Genomic DNA, 16,120 nt, shown 5'->3' on the forward strand with positions numbered 1-16,120 from the left:
ATTAAGTGTGCCTTTGGATTTTTACCAGCAAAATTATGTGAAAACCATAGTTGTAAAGTGAAGAGTACGATGTCTGGCACAGTAAAATCATGTTGGTTTTTTTCATTGCTATCATTTTTTATATTATTATTCTTAGATCACGATAGTACACCCAGTTTTCAATATTATTTCAGTTCATATGTCAACTGTGGGTAGAAAATTATTCCAATAGGGATAAAAGGGCACACATTTCCCTTGCCCTTAAGAGGTAAATGTAGTATAAGATAAAGGTCATATATTTTGGGGGCAGGTCTAGAGGCTCACTACCCCACCAAACTCTAAAATCTTTGAAGGCAAGAGTTGTATCTTATTCACCTCTGAAAGCTTCGGTGCCTAGCATAAGGTAGATTCAATAAATGTTTGTAATGAAAGATGGGGGGAAAGGAATAGACGGTGTGGCATCTCAGCTTCGGAAGGGACGCTAAGACCCTTGTACAGAAGCTGCCCTCCTAGTATCTCTGCCACCTGGTGGCTCACTGTTCAAAGGCTGCCAGTGGGATCAACTCTTATCCGTAGGAATGGTCCTTCCACTGAGGCAGACAAAGTCTGCTTCCCTTCATCTTTCCCCATTTGTCTTATGTCTGTCCTTTTGAGCTACGCAGAATAAATTTAGTTTTGCTTCCAGATAGTAGCCCTATAGATGCTCAAAGATAGCTCTTATTTCTTACTTTCTTCTGCTAGATGTAGAACTCGCTTAAGAAAAGCTGTGGGAAATTCTATGTTGGAGTCATAATCAGTTATTAAGAGAGGCCAGGCAAGTTGGCCCTAATCTTGGAGGGTTAAATTAGAACGGTTCTCTCTCAGCACTTCTTCAGGGCCAGAGTCTACTCTCTCGGTCAGAATACTATAGAGCCTGGCCTCCGAGCCTCTGCTCCAGCCATTTCCCCTCCTTCTACCCCAGATCGGTCCAGCAGCATGTGCTAATCATTTGCCATTTTGGGGCTAGATAGCATAATGGTCAAGGCTGCAAGCTCTAGATCTGGGTTTGTACCTTGGCCTTGCCAGTTAGTTATTTAACCTCTCTTTCTCTTTCTTTCAGTTTCCTCATTTACGAAGTGGAGTTAATACCTCCTACCTCATACTTAAAGTTCAAATAAAGCACTGAGCACAGTGCCTCATATATTGTAAGCACTCAATAAGTCTTAGCTATTATTACCATTATTAAAATTGTAACTGTTCTTGCTCATGCCGTTGAGAGAATTTTGTATAAAATTCTACCCTTAGCCCTGCCCAATATCTTGTGTGTAGTTATTGGTGTCTTTGTTACTTACCAGACTGTGAGTACCCCTTGGGGAAGGGACATTTCTCATTAGTTTTTGTCACCAAAGTGCTTGGCATATACAAACAGTTCCAGACTTATGATGGTTCAACTTACAATTTTTGACTTTGTGATGGTGCAAAAGTGATACACATAATAAATTAATGAAATAGTTAACACTTTATTGTAAAAAGGAAAGCCCTAGGGGGGAAAAAAAGTCTTACTCAGATAAGGACAATAGAGCTAAAGCTCCCTGAGGGCCAAGCTTAAGTCTTATAGTAAGAACGTCTGAGTATTTGACTAGTTAGATGAATGGATGGTTTGATGGGTGAATGAACTGAATCGAATGACCAAGCATGTACAATCCTATTGTCTAATCTTTCATGTAAATGAGCTGCGTTTCCCCAAAATGACTGTGAGTCCTTAAAGACCAGGGCCATGTCCTAGAAGGCTACCTCCTTCATACTCTAGCCTCAGGACAGCAGGTTGCCAAGTCCAGGTCCTCAGCTTCTGGGGCTGATTGCGTGAGCACCCAGCTTTCCACCAGGTGGCAGAGCGCTCTACCTGTCTGAGCTTTGTCTCCAGCGCCCACCTCTTCTCTCCACCAGGTGGCAGGGCAAGCTGCACATTCACTCCTGCGCTGTCCTCTGGAATGAGGCCTCTCCTGGGCTAAGTCTACCAAGAAAGCCTAACCAGGTGCTCCTGGAAGGAGGCTTCCCTCCCCACTGAGGGTTAGCTGATGCATCTGCTGTGAAGTATCTATTGTGCAGGCAATGGAGCTGGGCTCTTGGTGGCCTTGCTCTCTCAATCCTGTGCAGCCTGTCTGAGAATTTACCATGTTGCTCAGCAGAGTGGTATCTAAAACACAGCCTAATGGGAGCAGGCCCTTGGTGCAGGTTAGTGGAATACAGACCTCCCAGGGTGGCTGGCTGACTGATGCTCCAGCTTGGGAGCTACCCCTCCCGCCCTTTCCAGCCTTCCTTCCTCTTTCCAAACCCCTGAAGGCCTTGAAGGGGAGCTGCTGCTGTCTCCCTGGCCCTCCCCTCTTGGCGCCTGTCTACCAAGTTTCTCCTTTCACATAACTGAGATAAAAGCCAGTCCTGAGGCAAAAGACAAGTTCTGCGGGCCTCCTGTCCTCTCGGTGCAGAGTTCAAGCCAAGGGCTACACCTGTACTCTTGTGGCTCCTGGCCTCAGCTTCCTGTCCCCTCACCCAGCCCCTCACCACCCAGAGCCCAGGCCCACTGAGTCTCTTTTTGTATTCTGTCAACACCTGCTTCTAGCTTCTTGCTTCTACATCCTTCCTTCTCACCCTTTTTCAGACAGTCTGATAAACGTGGTAATTCTGGGCCCAACCTTGGTCTTCCAAGGCCTGACAGGAGGCTCCTAGTGTCTACTAGGAAAGCAGAAGCTATTTCCCACAGAGGTTTTGGGGGACAACACAACCTCCACCCAATAGGTGAAACCTCTGGAAGGACTTGAGTGACCACATAGAGCTGTTCTCCTTTTACAGGTGAGAAAATTGAGGCCCAGGGCTGAAAAAATTTCTAGCATTACATAGTAGGTTGGTGGCTGATCTCTGACTAGAGCTCCGGCCTTGTACAGGCCCTGATGATGCCTCGTTTCTGAAGGGCCTTAAATTACCAGCCTCTCCTCATAAGTGTCTGCTTCTCTGTGCAGCTGGTCACTAACCATCTTCTGGACCCACCTAATACATGACAGCAGCATTTCTTCAGCCTTTATTTTCTGACCTGGTGGGAGGGCCTTTGTGGGCTGCAGGATGTAGAAGGAAGGAAAAGGTACTTGTTCTTCAGTAGAGAGACTCTCTGGGGAGAGTGGGGTGATATGTGTCCTGAGAGTACCTGAGTGGGTCTTCTATCCTCCTGCTCAGGATGAACAATTTTTGGGCATCTAGTTTGTGGCCATGGCAAGGCACAGTCCCTGAAGTTACTTGGAATCTAGAGAGGAAGTTGACTGTAAATAGCTTCTGTGACTCCCATAGTCCTTGGCCCCAGCATCACTCTGTGCCTCCTCTTCCTCTCCAGGTACTCCCATTCACCCTATCCCTATGGGCCGTGCAGACAGAGGTCCGTAACACACGGTTCCCACATGACTGGCATCTCAGGTCTCCTGCCAACCCCCTGGGGCTAACCTCCCAAAGCAAAGGGCAAGGAGGCAAGGAAATATCTATCGGCCGGAGCCACCGGGGAAGTCTGGGCAGCCTTCACACCCCTATCCCCTCCCAGGCCTCTTTTTGAGCAGCTCTCATACTCTCCTGCCCACCCATTAGGGATGGAGGATGGGCCATTTGCCCTCTGCGTGAGAACGTGTGTTCTAAGCTTCTTTTTCTGAATACTTAAGGAATATTCTAAGTCACAAGCATAGATTCTTTTACTTTTCTGATTACAACCCTTCAGAGGCATGTTCTCACCATCACTGGTTACACTGAACTTCCCTTCTCACCTTGTTGAAGCCACACACTCTCTTCCTTCTAGACTCTTCCATGTATGGATCCCTTTTTATGAAATCCCTGTAGCTTTGCTGACTACTTCATACCACTCCTTAAAGATCATCTTAGATGTCCCTTCTCCGGGAAACATACTGGCTCCCTAAGACTGGCCTTGGTCCTCTGTTCTCACCTCTCTTATAGCACTTGTCAGACTGCCTAAGTTGTAGTCATTTGCTTCCTGATATGCCTTCCTTACCCAAGTGCTATCTCCTTAAGGGAAGGAGACAGGTTTTTTTGTCTTTTAATTTCATGGAGATGTCCTCAGTATCACATAATAGGTGCTAAGGATAGACCTGTGGAACATGGTATGAGCTGATGCATGGATGGGAGCAGGTGGGCCTGACTTGGAGAACTTCCTGCCATTCCCAATCTGGATTCTCATGGTCTCTAAGGATTTCTCTTCTTTCTTTCTGGGCAATGGAGCTCAGTGTGCAGAGGTTCTGTTGGCAGAGATCACTCATTCATACATTCAAAAAAATCTTGCCGAGTCCCTCCTACGTGCCAAGCACCAGGCTGACACTGGGATACCACAATAAATAAGACAGACATGCTCCAAACTCATGGAGCTTACTTCCTAGCGGGGGAAATAAATAATTAGTAAATATGAAAACAACACAAGTACATATTAGGTTAAGTCCTAGAAAGGAAATGAATAGGCTGATTTGGGTGCTATGACAGGATAATAGGAGGGGCCATGCCCACGGTCCTCTCTCCCCTGTGGCTAGCACACTTCTTCCTCTGCAGAGACCTTGAGCCCTCACAGTCACACCTCTGCTGCGTTAACCTCAGAGTCACATTCGGACCTCAGCAGTAGTTGTACCAATGAGCACTCCTAGGAGCTTTTCCTCTTAGCACTGACTGTGTCTGAGGTGAAGGGCTGTCCAGAGTGGGAAGGAGATGCATCTGGGCGGACAGGCTGCCACTGGCTTTGCCGTGGCTGGGAGGCCTTCAGGAGGCCCTGGGTTCGTCAGCAGAAGTGATGGAGTCCTTCTGTCTGGGGCTGGTTGGGTGAAACGTTCAGTCCCTGATGCGTTAGCAGGGCTGGTGTGGGGCTAGGACATGCGATGCCTCCAGCTGTGTGGCATCTGTGCTGGTATGGGCTGCTCTCTCCTCGAAACAGCTGTTTGCCTTCTGGGAAAACCCATGGCTTTGGTTTGAGCAAATTCATGTTGAGAGTTGGAACATCCCTCTGGAGCGCTCTCCTCTGACCTAACGTGCGACGTAGTGACCTGTCTAGCTTCCCCCATCTCCCTCACCTCGCCCAGCTCTGGCTTACTCATATAGACTCTTGGAGGTCTTAGAGGGGAGCATGTGCCAGCTCGTCCCCAGGGCAAAGGCGACCTTTCTTTGTGGAGCCAGGCGGAGAGGCTGGAGGACCAGCCTAACCATGTGGGGTTAACAGGGTAGTGGCAGGGTTCCTGCCCTGAGGGTGGTGGCAGGGTTCCTGCTGACGTGTCTCCTGCCACCAACAATTGTCGTGCCCTTACATCAAGGCACCTTTGTTTCCCTTTCAGCTGGGAGAGTGGATGCCAGCTGTAGGTTAGAGGCTCCCACTGGCCTGAGGCCAGAAACTTCACTCTCTCCCAGGGAGACACGGTGGCGTCTCCTGACATTCGGATAGAAACCATCATCCTGGCATAAGCTTGGTCTCTATTGCCTCAGGGAGATGGGCTGGGCTTTGGGATGGGGGCTATCCACCCTGCCTGGACTGGAGGGGACCCAGTCAATTCATTGCTCCAGAGATTGAATGGAGTGGGGGCTGAGAAATAGAGGCCTCATGAACTTTGAGGATTCCTCTAATTCAATGGTCTAGCTCCAGTTTCCTTTGTTCTTTGGGCCTGTCCACAAATGCCTATATCCAGAGATCTGGTCTGTACTCCCTGAACATGCATGTGACAATGCTTGTGCCTAAGAGAAAGTGCATGTGTATGGCAGTGTTTGAAATCTTGTGATTGTGAGTGCATGTGATCATGATTATGTGTGTCTTGGACTCAGGGGTCTGTGTCCCTTGAGGCTCTGAGTGCCTCTGTAAATAAGACCAGGCTGGCATGTGTGTTTATGACAGAGAGTCTGGAGTTAGCGTGTGTGTGTGTGTGTGCGTGTGTACACGCGCACGTGCGTGCATGCATGCACGCGCGTGAGCATGCACCTGTTTCTGTGTGTGACTAACCACGCATTCTCTCTGGATCTACTTCTCTAGGCCAGGAAGGGGATGCATAGTGGAGTCCCAGGAGAGTATAGGGGTAGAAAGGCCAGGTTAGGAACTAGAATTTATTATCATTTTCCAGTGCTTTCCTTGATCTGCTTTTCTTTCCTTCCTTCCTTGTTCTCTCGACTTAGTCTTGGCCTGAAGGTATATAGGGGAAGAGAAGACCCTGAAAAGGCTTTGTGACCAACAGTCCTGCCAAATTTGGGGGCTAGACACGGCTGGGCTTGTCCAAGAGTCAGAGAAGTGAGAAATTGGGCAGCACAGAGAGAGATGTTGCAGTTCCTGGAACAGAGGTCCCTTTTTTTTCCTTGTTCTTTTTTCCTGGCTTGGAAATAATAGGTCTTCAATCTGAGATTAGGAGAAAAGGAAACAACCAGAAAAGGAACCAGTTTAAACAAAGACAAGTTGCTGGATGTGAACAACACCCACTATTGCGACTGAGTGTTCTTACTAGATGCGGTTCTGCATGCTGGAGAGGGCGAGGGGCACTGGGCAGGGAGCACTGGAGACATTCAAGTTCCCCTGCACCACTATGCCTGGGGAGAGGCGGGACAGCAAACAACGCAAACGGGTGGGCTCTGGCGACGGGCAGACCAGGATCTAAGCCTGCCTCTGCTAGTTCCTCGCCAGACTTCCCCTCTCCGAGTCTCGGTTTTCTCTCCTATAACCTGTAGGGTGGTTGAAGACCAAATAAGAATATCCATATACAGTGTTTGGCCCAGTGCCTGGCACATGGTCAGCATAAGTGATACCTATTCCTGTAGGGCTTAGTTCTTTCCGTATATCAGGATCACAAGGGCGAAGATAAGGCGGATTTTTCAGGAAAATAAGCTTTAGCTATCTGTAGAAGTAACCCTCTTTGTCAAAGATTCCAGCACAGATGCCATCCTGGTTAAGATAGGGTCAGGTTTTCCCCCAGGGTCTGGTGCCTATGCTTTATTTGTACACAAAATATAGGTGTGTCGTGAGGTTTAGGATACAATGAGAAAACATAACCTTGAAGATGGAAAAGCATCACAATAGATAAAGAGGGAAGATACCCATGTTTTCAAAGTAAGAATATGCCCCGAGGATATCTCCAGGCTACCCTGGAGTGGCTCCACACATGTCATGTCAGGTTGTTAAGCACATTTAAGGGTGTTGGTTGGGGATTGCTACTTGAGATCTGCTTCACAGAAGTTCAAGTGTTGTGCTTATCTGGTAATCATTAGTTTGTTTGTTCGTTTATTTTCCATTTACACATTCTTTTGATAGTCATGGAGCACCGGGTGTGTGTGCCATGTCAATCATGATAGGCTTGAGCCTATAGAAAAAGAAACTGTTGAGATTAAACCTGAAGAAGAGAAATCTGAAGGGGAGCCCCAAAATAACCTTCAAGTCTAGAGAGGCTTTTATATGATTCCATCTTGCCTATGAACCAGACAAGTTGTATGTTCGAACAGCAGCAGGAAGGACTCAGGCTAGATTTGGATTCAACAAATATGTGGTACTAGTCGTTAAAAAAAAAAGCTTCCTGAGCTGGTTAGGCATTCAGAAGCCCCATTTGTTGGGATCTGGCCTGCCTAGGGCAAGTGATGGAGTAGACAATCCCTCCACACCCAGGCATCTAGAATATTCCACTGGCTTGGTTACTGATTTACTCTAAGATTTTGGGCAGATGACTCAGCACTAATGAGCCTCAGTTTCCCTCTCTGTTAAACAGTGATGAGAGTGTTTCCTTTCAGTTCCTCCCTGCCTTCCAGGGTTTGGGAAGGGCAAGGGGCCCTTCTGCAAGGTTGCTTTGGATTTCTGAAAAAAAACAGCCCCTTACTTTTAACTCCAGGGAGTCCGTGTGAAGATCGTCTGGTGTGACTTCCCTGGGTATACCCACACCCCACCCCGAATCCATGTGCTCCCTTCAATACCCAAGATTCCCAGAGCTCAATCTGGGGCCACTCTTTATTCTCCCCTCCCTATCTGTATGCTCTATAGGAGCTAATTTTCCTGGAGATGCCAAGTGACTCTGCTCCTCCATTTCTTACTGACGTTATTACCCCTGCCTGGAATGCTCTCTCCAATCTCACGCGTTCCATTCTGCCCTGACTGTTTCAAGCCCACTGGTTTCTGGCCAGCCCTGCTCCCATCGGAGTTTCAGTTTTCTCCCCCTCTCCGTCCTCCACAGCTTGCCCCCCGCGTAGCGTTCGTCTCTCTGTGCTTGCTCTGGCTATTCTGGCACTTGGTGTCTGCCACATGATATGCCATGGGGGTTCAGCAACATTGGTGCAAGGAAGGACCGTCAGGGGCTGGACCTGGGAGTAGTAGGAAGGAGCCTAAGGGAGGGTGGAGAGGGGAAAAGATGCCAGGAGGTCGAGAACTAGTTCTTGGAGCCAGCGAGACAGGTAGATTGGAAGAGGCATGCAGGTGACCCTGGCTGCCAAAGTCTCCTGCTGTCTGGTCATTTGTCTGTTCAGTGACCTGTTGCTCTTTGGGTTGGTCAGGAAAGCCAGAGCTTTGGCAAGAGGGAGATACTTTGGAAGCCAAGGGGCTTGCTTAGGTCTGCCTCGGCCCCAAGTCATCCTGGAATCTAGGTTGGATGAGTTTTCTTATCCCCAGGCTAGTACTAGGATTAGGACAGAGGCTACTGCAGAGGCTTCCTGTAGCTGGACTGAGTGGTCAAGGAGAGAGCTTTTCTTTTAGGGGGTTGGGGGCGGCCCAATATTAATGGCTCTTTGGCTCCATCAGCCCTTCTGCCACCTCCAGTTCCCATAGGGGACTAGGGGGTCAACCTAATCTAGACACTGAATTGGTGATAAATAGCAGAAGTGGCCCAGCACAGCCTTCTGGAGCGGGGAGGGGCTTATTTATGAAAACCTCCCTTCCCTGGTCAGCCTCCCATGCTTCCCGTGGGGGAGGGATGAGCCTGCAGCATCTGACCAGATGTGGAGGTCACAGAGGGAGTCCAGCGCCATGCGGATCATCCCCTTCTGGGTCACTGTCCCTGGGCTGGTGTTAGAGGGAGGGCCTAGCCTTGGGGAATGTTTTATTCTTCTGGCTGCAGCAGCCTAAGACCATGGCTTCCATATGTTTCCCAACAGGCTTGAATGTCCTCTGGAGTGATGTGTCACACACAGGGCTAGAGCCAGAGTCCTGGCAGGAGGGGAGGAGAGGAGGCAGGCGTGGGGGGTGAGGGGTGCTGGGATTCTCAGGAAGACAGGGCAGGAGGGGTTCAACTTGGGGAGAGAAAGCCCTGCAGGACTCTAGGTCAAGGAGAGGCACTAATGTAGTGGGGCAGGTGAGGGCATCAGCCCAGGCTCCCCCTTCGCCTGCGCAACCGCAGACCCACTCAGCCCCCCACTAGTGAGGCCTAGAACCGTAAACAGCCTGAGTCAGAGCTGGGCAGCAGCTTACGAGCGTGTTGGTTCTGTCATTAGCTGTAATAGCAGCATCTCACCCTGCTGCTAGTGCCTTTCATCCAAGCCTCTCAAAGAACTTGACAGAACAGCAAAGGGCTCTATTATCCCCATATTACTAGTGGAGAAACCAAGGCCCAGACGAGCCTGGCAACTTTTTCGGGGTTCACGGAGGAGCTGGCAGGAGGTTGGAAATGGGCAGATTCTGTCCAACTTAGGAAGTAAGTTTGGGTTCTTAGGTATTTACTTGTTTATTTTTTCTTCCATAAGTTACCAATATAGAGTAGATAACAATAGGAATAATAGCTACAAATGTCCATAGCACTTACTGTGAACCAGAGGATGTAGGTGCTGGTATTATTTCCACTTACAGAGAAGTTACGTAAATCTCAGGTCAGACAGCTAGTAAGTGATAGCATTAGTAGTCACCCCAGGTGTCTGGTACCAGAGTTTTAACCTCAAAATTGCATTACTATTCTGGGCCATATGTAGGGCAGACCCTTTGAGCCTCAGCTCGGTGGAAAGCAGAGCCCCCGTCCCCTCTCTCTTTCTCCTTGGGGGAAATCGGTCTGGGAAACGACATCCCAGGAGCCTTGGTATTGTATTCCCTGGTGGTCTAGTGGTTAGGATTTGGTGCTCTCACTGCCAGGAGCCTTGGCCTGGATCTTGGTTATAGGGACGATGTAGAGGAGATTCCTGAATTGACATAGTTTCTGGCAAATTAGAGCCTGGAACCCAGGAGCGGATATGCAGCATCACCAACCCCTACTCACTTTTTCCTCCTGCCAGCTATCCAGGAGCCAGGGTGGGAGCTGAGGCCACGGCTAGTACAGCGAGTGTGTCCTTCCACGAGAGCCCGCCGCACTCGCTTCCCAAAACGGGGACGAGGTCTTTGTCTCCAAGCCCACACCTTCTCCGTAACACCCACCTTATTCTCAGTGACATACGTGGCCTGAGCAGAGCCACAGATGGCTTCTTTTCTTTTTTCTTTTTTTCCTGGTTTTATTCACTTAGTGTTTTATTGCGAATGTCTTCCCATTTGTTACATGTTTGTGTGCATAATTTTTTTTTATTGAGGTAACATCGGTTTTTAACATATAAATTTTAGGTGTACAACATTATAATTCAATCTATAGACTGTCATGTGCTTACCACCCAAAGTCTAGTTTCCTTCCATTACCTTGCATTTGATCTTCTTTATCCATTTCGTGCTCCGCCTATCCCCTTCCCTCTGGTAACTACAGTTTGTTGTCTGTACACAGACGGCTCCCTGTCCTGGCTTCCCAGGAGCCCGAGTCTGCCCTGCAGCATTTCTGGGGATTGAGAAACAGCCAGGTAAAAGCCAGCCTGAGGATCTGGTTCTGCCATAGCTGGCTGTGGGGTCTGGGGCATGTCACTCATACCCTCCGACGGGCCTCGGTTTTCTCACCTGTGAAATGAGGATGTGAATCCAGTGCTGAGATGTCCCCCAGCACTCGGGTCTGTGCCAGGCTCCTTGGTTCTCAGATGCCTAGAAGAGAAAGTCTCTCAATAGCTGCCTGGGCACCGTGCAGACATGAGTTGGGATGGCAGGCAGGAAATGCTGAGAAATTGTGCTAGGCAAGGCCACTGGCCATTTCTGTTACATGTTCCTACTTCGACTATTTGTAACTTTCTGAAAAGCTTGTGGTTTGGTTTGGGGATTTTTATTTTTTGGTCATTTTTTCCATATTTGGTCATGGCCTGGAGCAATGATTTTTGGAAAGATAGAGTAAAAACCCCCTCAGCTGTTTGTGAGCATTGCAAACACCCACAAAAAATGTCTTTTTTCCATTTAGAAAAAACAACACACTTATGTTTTCTTTTTCAGCTCATGGAACTCTTAGACAACTCCAAAAACTTCAAACTTAGCTAGTAATTAATCCTTAATGAAGGGACTGTACAGTATGTGCTCTGAAAAGTTTGGAAAAGAGGTTTCAAATTCAGAAAATTATTGATTCTTGAAAAAGCCCAGCATTCTTGTCCTGCTTGCTGGCCCTCGGCCCTATACAGCAACCCCTCCTAAGAAAGCCAGTGTACATCCTGAGTCTCGAACCGCAGCTCATTCAGGAGTGATTCTGGAGCAAGGTTGCCACGCCTTCTGCTCGAAGGTGCTGTTTCCTCTCCCACTCTGTGTGCTCCTTGCCTGTTTCACAGACTGAGAGATTGAGGCTGGGCGAAGTTAGAGTCAGGCCTTGCTCCGCTTTGTGAGATGAAGTGAACCAATCTTTGGAAAGCTTATGTTTGAGGTCCTTGTCGCAAGGAATTTCCAGGAGGCACTGTATAGACTAGAGAAGTCCCAGAACCTGCCAGGGGGAGAATCCAGAAGGGCTTGTCCCTGAAGGATGAAGTGATGATGGCTTAAAGCCCATCGGAAATGGGGGGTTCTCCCTTAGGTGACTGAGGGAACCCTTCTCCATCAGCCCACATTACCCTAGGCTCATCCTTCAGAAACCTGGAAAAGGACAGTGCCATCTTTCAGTTGCTCCTCCTTCCTCTGACATCTGCACATCATTACCTGTGGCTCTTGACAGTCAGAGGCTCATCCTAAGAAATAAGCTCTCTTCACTCCACAAATTGAGACAGCGATTGGAGCTGGGTGTTTTTAGGGAGTGAAATGAGGTGGGAGAAAGGCAGCAGTGCGGAAAGAACACCAGAAGCCTGATGCCTGAGATCTAAGCCTACTAGATTCACTTCTTGCCTCCCACATGCCTCTGGCAGACCTCTCCTCTTCGGCTTGGCTTTCCTACCCGGATAGTAGGTGGGTGGGGCTGCATCCTCACCAATGCCCCCTTCAGGGCCAGGGATCCGAGTTGGCCTCTTGTTCTTAGAATTCTTTATGTGAATGTGCACACATACAAACATACATGTGTGTGTACACACACACACACACACACACACACACGCACATATACACATCAGAGTTTTGACTGGAGGATGGTGACCAGCTAGCTCCCATCTCCACAGAATAAGAGAATAAAGTGATTCTGGAGTAGACCAAAGACAAACACAAGGAGCCTCTTGGCCAACCATGGGAGTCCTGTAGCTGGGAATATGAGACCAAGGGAGGTATGCTGGCAGGGGCATGGACAAAAAGACCCTGAAAAGGCACTCCAGCTGGGAGGGTAGAAGATGGCCTCTGAACTTGCCTACCAGCCAATGCTAGCATGTCATTTTCTCACATCTGGTTCCACATCTGGAACTAGCCAGATGCTCATTTCAAAGTGCTGATGAGGTCTGCCCTGATTGCCTCAGGGAGAAGGCTGTGTGGTGACACAGTCTCCCAGACCCTGTCATCTCCTCCAGATGGTAGCCCACGTTTCAGCTATGCTTCTCTGGGCACACCCACTGTACCATGAAGCTGGAAGAGGTTTGGGACAGCTTCCTGGGAGGGGTTTTGGGGTGACAAGATCAGTAGGGCCTTGCCTTGGAACAATTGTCAGGCACTAGAGGCTGCATATATTTCAGTTTCTTACTGGGCAGCTGTTGGCCTCCCCACCTGCCTCATCACCTTGCCTCCTGGAACCTCCACATCCTGCTGATTGGGATTTCAGCCCTTCTGCCCAGCTGCTAAGACTTTTCATCTCGCAGCTACACAACCGCTGCTCCCAGCTTATGGCCATTGCCTGATGAAAGCGGAGTGGGTGTATGTCGGGAGAGGCCACCCTTCCCCTACTCCATCCCTGGGACCCAGCTCTGGCCTATCCAGATCCTCAGATCCTCTTCCTTGGCTTCAAAGAGGATGGAGCAGGAACCAGCACACAATGAGCGCTTTTGGGAATCATGGTAGATGCTAGAGAGGCAGCAGCCGGATCTTGCCCTCAAAGAGCTTACGATCTTGAGGATGGGAGCAGCCTTCTGAGATCTGGAGTCCTTAGAGGGAAATCATAGTCATGAATGGTGCTGCCTGGTAGTAGAAAAAAGTCAGAGAAGGGAGAGAGCACTATGAGCTGGGGGTCAGGGAAGGCTCCCTGGAGGAGATGCTAAATAGTCAGAACAGGGACAGGCCGGAGCATCCTAACCTGACATCTTCAGGTCCCTGATTACTGCAATGTGTTAGAGGAAGGTCAACTGGGTAACTTCTGGGGTTGACAATAATTCCTATAAGTTGGAGAGAGACCAATAGACAGAGAAGGCACTGTGGATGGGGTGGGGAGTTGTTGAGAGGCACACATTCATTTCTTGTTCTTCTAGGTTTGGGCTCCTTTCCTCAGCCTCCAGAGCTAGCTCCACGACAGGGTCCAATCCTCTCTGTCTCAGCATCTTTTCCTCCTTTGGGTACCTTTGTGGGGTTTTCACCTGCACTGTCATGTGTGGTAGGCAGGTAGATGGGAAGCATGTCTATCAGTTTAGAGGAAGAAAATGAATGTTGGGGGCATTTGAGTGGCTTGTCCCCAGGCTGTCTGTGGCTGGGTACTGACCTAGATTTCCCCCTGTCCGTGGAGTGCAAAGTGCTCCTCTTACACCACCTGGCTCCAGATATGTGCTGAGCTTCTGCTCTGTGCACAACCCAGCTCAGTCCATGGTCTGCTCTCAAGAAGCATCTAATAGATATCTACTGATATATATTCTGTCTCATTGGAAAAAAGCATGTGAGAAGGCACGGTATATATCTCCTGAGAGACAAATCTGACAGATGTGAAACAGTTAAAAATAGTTCCAGACACATATGTTAAGGGCCAAAGTGTGCAGCACAGCCCCTCCCATGATTCCCCATTGCCCACAGGACTCAGCCCCAGCGTCAGTCCAGCTTACGCAGCCTTTCCAGATCTCGCTCCTGCCAAACCTCTCTAGCCTCAGCTTTTCACCATCCCTTCTCACAGTTCATTCTTAACCCTATTGAGCTCGCTGTAGTTTCCAAATCCATCACTTCCCCCTCCCCTCATGCTGTTTCTGCTTCCCCCTCCCCTCATGCTGTTTCTCCCGCCTTCCACCATGCTAACTCCTATTCAGCTTTCAGATGCCCAATAGTTTATCACTTCTTCCAAGAAGCCTTCCCTGATCCTCAGGGCTGGTCCTACCTCTGTGCTCCATATGACACTCTGTGCATAGGAATTCTGACCCCAGCACTTGCATGCCCTCTTGTAACTGCCTTTTGCTTCTTTGATTCCCTCCAGACTATAAGCTCTTTAAGGGCAGGACAACGTCTCATTCCCTATTTCCTCCCTGCTGCCTGGCAGGGTCCCTAGCATTGTATGTAACACATTGTTTGAACAGAAGTGAGTTGAGCTGGTAAATGCAAGAAGCAGGGTGATGACAAGCATGGGTGGCCAGATCAGGGAGATAATACTCGATAGAGAAGGTGGAACTTGGGCTCAGACTGGAAGGGGAGTGGATAGAACAAGAATAACTGTATTAATAGCTAACGTTACTCTGTGCCAGGCTCTGTTCCAAGCACTTTCTAATTTTATCCTTACAAAAACCCTATGAGGTAGGCATTATTACTCTCCCAATTTTACAGATGAGTGGAATGTAAAAGGGGAATAATAATGAGTTGGTAGAGACGAAAAGGCATTTTATGTTAAGAAAACTGTGTGAGCAAAGATACAGAGAGACTTGGCAGGAAATGCACAGGGACCTTTGCAGAGAGTGAAGGACTTGGTTTAGGGAACCATGGAATGAGAACTGAGGGGTCCAGAGGAGCTGAATCACAGATAATTTTTCAATTTGGGCTCCAAAGTTTGTCTTGATTTAGGCATTGCAAAGCCATTGCCACTTTCTCAATAGGAGATCAGTGGGATCAGATTTGGCCAGGATGTTGGTGAATGAATTAGGAGTGAAAAAACAGGCAAGACAGCCAGAAGGAAGGTATTAACATAACTAGCCTCCCTTTCTTTTCCTCCAGCCATTTCAATTCTTCCTTATCATCACTGCCCACTATAGGTGCTGACATGGGTGGCCTGGGGACCTCAGGACCGGAAGGCACCTGCAGATCTCCTGGGGCGCCAGCCTGCTCCTCTCTGGCTTGGCTGAGGCTGGCTGCTCAGGGCTGTGACTGTGACCTGGGCTGGACTGAATTTTTTCTCCACAGTCACTTTTGGTAATGAGAAGCAGTTATGCTTGCCTGTGACATGTAGGAGGTAGAGGGGGAGAACCTACAACCCAGCCGCTCGCTGGCTTCTACGTGTCTCCCACTCCTCTGTGGGTCCTATTCTTCATCAGCTTCCAAACACTCCCTCCCCTCCCCTCCTAGTGAACAGCTTACCTGCCCTCAACTCTAACCCATTCTTTCTGGCTCTTTTGTAGTTTCCAGGGCAGGGTGGGGGTAGAGGTCCCTGAGTTGGAGCCTGTTATTAGGGATCCCTTTCACAGCTTGCTCCTACTAAAGACACCTCTTTCTTTTTCTCCCTATTATCCGAAAGAGCCTGAGCCATGTGGGCTCTGCGGTCCTTCTGCTTCTCATGCAATTTTTCTTCTTCATTCTTCCTTCTGTTTTTCCCTTTCTATCTCAGCTTTTTAGGGGCCTGGCACCCTCCTGTACTGTCCTCTTCTCACCATCTAGCCAAACCTGTCTTATCCTTTGAGATTCCCCCACCCCCATCCTCCAGAAACCCTGCTGTGACCACCCCACCTTGTCAGTGTTCCAGAAAAAGCTGGTTGGGCCCAGACCCAATGCCCCCAGGTAGTAAGGCAGCCCAGCCCTGATATCCTGGCTTTGCGTTTTTGCGGCTTATCTGGCTGGTTCTCTTGGGATGGAGTT

At 48.9% G+C, this 16,120-nt stretch overlaps 1 protein-coding gene across 8 annotated transcripts in view; it reads left to right on the plus strand.

The window, feature by feature from the left end:
• NRG2 (neuregulin 2) overlaps positions 1-16,120 on the plus strand; it is a 162,112-nt gene that overhangs the window by 59,560 nt on the left and 86,432 nt on the right. The gene's annotated exons all lie outside the window — the stretch shown is intronic.

The sequence above is a fragment of the Rousettus aegyptiacus genome, unplaced genomic scaffold (genome assembly GCF_014176215.1).
Source record: "Rousettus aegyptiacus isolate mRouAeg1 unplaced genomic scaffold, mRouAeg1.p scaffold_m13_p_7, whole genome shotgun sequence".
Lineage (NCBI taxonomy): Eukaryota > Metazoa > Chordata > Mammalia > Chiroptera > Pteropodidae > Rousettus > Rousettus aegyptiacus.